This window comes from Panthera pardus, unplaced genomic scaffold (assembly GCF_024362965.1).
Source record: "Panthera pardus isolate Hobbes unplaced genomic scaffold, ASM2436296v1 HiC_scaffold_11, whole genome shotgun sequence".
NCBI lineage: Eukaryota > Metazoa > Chordata > Mammalia > Carnivora > Felidae > Panthera > Panthera pardus.
Window position 1 is genome coordinate 83,395,828 of NW_026526666.1, and position 3,234 is coordinate 83,399,061.

Here is a 3,234-nt window from a genome sequence, read left to right on the forward strand (position 1 = left end):
TTTTTCTAGATCCAGGTGAAATTGATTCTTCTTGGCATGGCAGAGTTTTCAGAGTCCACATTCCTTAAGCCCCCCCGTTAACAAGATCGCTCGCTAAGTTTGGCTGTTGGCCCATTCAGTCCGGTGCACAAAACGCCGCAGACTTAGTGCCCAGGCAACGTCTTCAGATGTTCTCCGAACCAGATCGGCCATGCTCAACACCGTCCGCGTCCGTAAAAGAGGGGGTGGAATTCGTAGATTTCGTGAGGACCTGTGGCTTCCTTTTGCCACGCTAGATACGCGGGGGCCATTAGGATGGGGTTGCGAAGGATGAGCTGGAAAGGTGAAAATGTTTTTCGGCCTGAGTTTCTCAACAGTGGAGGTGGAGAAGAAGGAAGAGCGACACCAGCACAACGCTGACCGTAGACTGGAGGGCGCACGCGCCTGACTTGGTGGTAGCGGCCGTGGCTGAGGCCTTGGTGGTGGTGGTGGCGGCGGCGGCCGCCGGCGCCACGGTGGTTTCCTGGGAAGAAACCTCCTGGGGCAGGAGCAGCGCCAGAAGCAGCAGCCCCAGCTGCAGCCTCATCAACATCCCTCTTCTCATGTCCCCTGTGTCGCGCTTGGTGCTCAGGGGAACGAAGGATCCGGAGCTGCAGGTGGCTGCGGGCGAAATGGCGAGGGCGGTGCCGGCAGGGTCTTACTTACGAGGGAGCGTCACAAAGCCTGTTGCGCCAAGGGCCTTCCGGCGCCAGCCAGCGTCACAAGGCCCGACCCCGAGGGCCCCGCCCCCTGGACCCTGGGCTCCGCCCAAAGCCCGCCCCCCTCCGCCGCAGCCTCAGATGCCAGCAGGTGCTTCCCGCCCACAGGTGACCCCATTCCTTTGCTTTGGAAACAAAAACGTCCGTAACTTGTTGAGAGCGCCCGAGCCCCATGACTTAGAAATCTAAGGTTCCCCCTGTCTTCCAAGCAGCGTGTGATCCCTCCAGATCCTTCAAATTGGCCCATGTTTGTGGCTGGTCAGTAGCACAGAGCATGACCTCTGAGTTTTGTCCCCCCGAGGTAATCACTATTGATATGTGGCACGTTTCTAAACAGTATGCAGACATGCTTTCTTTCGCACAGCAGAGGGCCCCTACCCAGAATTTTGGCTTCACATTTATAATGACCATTTTTCCGGTCACTTAAAATCTCTAAAAAAAAACAAAAACAAAAAACGTGATTTATTCAGTGTCTTGCAAAAATTGCCCACTGAGCTGTGCGCATGTGGAGAGTTTTAATCCTCTGGTTTTTACTCTTCTGGGTTTCTAGAGAAGAGAACACATCGCAGTGGTAGTCTTGGTCGTTTCCGGGTGATAAGATTTTTGTATCTTCCCACTTTTCTATCTTGGTTTTTCCTATGGAGGTTGAACTAGTAACTGGGGAGGCAGGATTTTTGTTTTGTTTTCTTGAAGAGTCGGGCTGGGGGACTTCAAGCTAGAAAAAGCCAAAGTGGAAATTGCTTTTAAAACAAACAGACACAAAAGATTATGACAGTGACCATTTTAAAAAATAATGAAAGGAAGTCCATGGTTCATAAAGGGCACTTGGAGTCTGAATGGGAAATGATCCCGTCTGCAGGGCTGGGACGAGGAAAAATAATCCATTCACTGCTGTTTGACATTTGGGGTGTGACTGGTAATAAGAAATTTACCAGAAGATTTGTAAACTTTTGGCCGGGATTCTCTCATCAGCCTGTAGAGAAACTTTAAAGTCACTCAATGCCCTGTCCTGTCCTTTGTGTTCAAGAATTCGAATATTTTTACATTCCAGAAAATTAAATATTTTCTTTACATTCCAGAAAATTAAAGCCTACTTCCTCCTTGCTTTTTCTAAGTCACTACTTCCTGCCTCTTCAAGAACCTGAGTCTCTTTTTCTGAACGTTGGGGGTGGGGGTGGGGGGGGGTGGGGAAGAGCAGCCTGAAGAATTCTTATTCCTTTTTGCCATTTGGGAGTTGAACCCACCCAAACTGGATCCCCGCCCCCCTGTCCCCACCTCATTTATTTTTTCCAAAAGTGATACAGAGGTGGTGGCAGACGTGGAGAAGGCTGGAGCCTCCCTGGGGGCTGGAGAGGCCACCACGTTTGGGCAGGTGCCTGTGTCCACTTTGGGCCACACATGGTCACGCAAGAGCTGAGAGCAGTGAGTCATTTAGGGTGTTTCAAGGACAAGGACCCTCATGGATGGATCTTTCCTCCCAACTTTTTTGATTCGAACAAACACGGCGAATCCCCCGGCCCACCCCAGCCTCATTCACTTTTCTGAGGGTTCAGTCGGAGCCGTGATACATGTTTTGGTAAAAGCAGAAACTTGTTCTTGTCTTTCTGTTCCAGCCGAACAGAAAGGCTAACCCGGGTGTGTCTGGAACTTTTCCTCCCTTCACACAAAGGTCCTCCATTGTGATGTGGAGAAATCATCTGTCATTGCCTAGCAACTGAAGCCCCTGTCTACACTTTGGGAGAACCCACCTGCCGGAGGCCGTCTTTCCCCATCTCCTCAGATGCTTGGATGCAGCCACGTTTCGAGTTTCCTGTTAATCAATCAGATGTCTCCAGCCCACACTTTGGAAAGAAAGTTCCTGACAACTTCTCTGCTACATTGGCCAGATTGAGTTTGTGTTGTGTGAAATAAAAGCCTTGACTGACAGGTTAAGTTTTGCCTCCTCAAAAATTCGCCACCTTATTTAGGACTGAGTCAAACTGCCGCCCTCCCCAAAGAAGCCTTTTTCCGATTCCCAACAGCCAGAAATGAAGTCTCCCTTCATCCAGTCTGGGCTTGCCGCTCCCTGAGGGCAGTCACTTTATTTATTTTTAATTTTTTTAGCGCTTATTTATTTTTGAGAGAGAGAGAGAGAGCATGCGCGCACGCAAGTGGGGGAAGGGCAGAGAGAGAGGGAGACACAGAATCGGAAGCAGGCTGCAGGCTCTGAGCTGTCAGCACAGAGCCTGATGTGGGGCTCGAACTCACGAGCCATGAGATCATGACCTGAGCCAAAGTCGGATGTTCAACCAACTGAGCCACCCGGGTGCCCCGAGGGTAGTAACGTTAGAGCCGTCTCCTAGAATAATGGTTACAACCACGGACTCTGTTCAGTCCCCAGCTTTGCCACGAAGTGTGTCCTTGGGCAAGTTACTCAACCTCTCTGTGTCTCATCTGTAACATGGGGGGGAAAGAGCATGAACCTCACAGGACTGCTGCAAGGTTTATTCCAGGGGTC

At 50.7% G+C, this 3,234-nt stretch overlaps 1 long non-coding RNA gene across 1 annotated transcript; it reads left to right on the top strand.

The window, feature by feature from the left end:
* The first annotated feature begins 781 nt into the window (after positions 1-781).
* LOC109255335 (uncharacterized) lies at positions 782-2,669 on the top strand. Its single transcript, XR_008417100.1, has 2 exons — positions 782-999; positions 2,479-2,669. It is a non-coding gene; the product is annotated as an uncharacterized LOC109255335 (long non-coding RNA).
* The last annotated feature ends 565 nt before the right edge of the window (positions 2,670-3,234 follow it).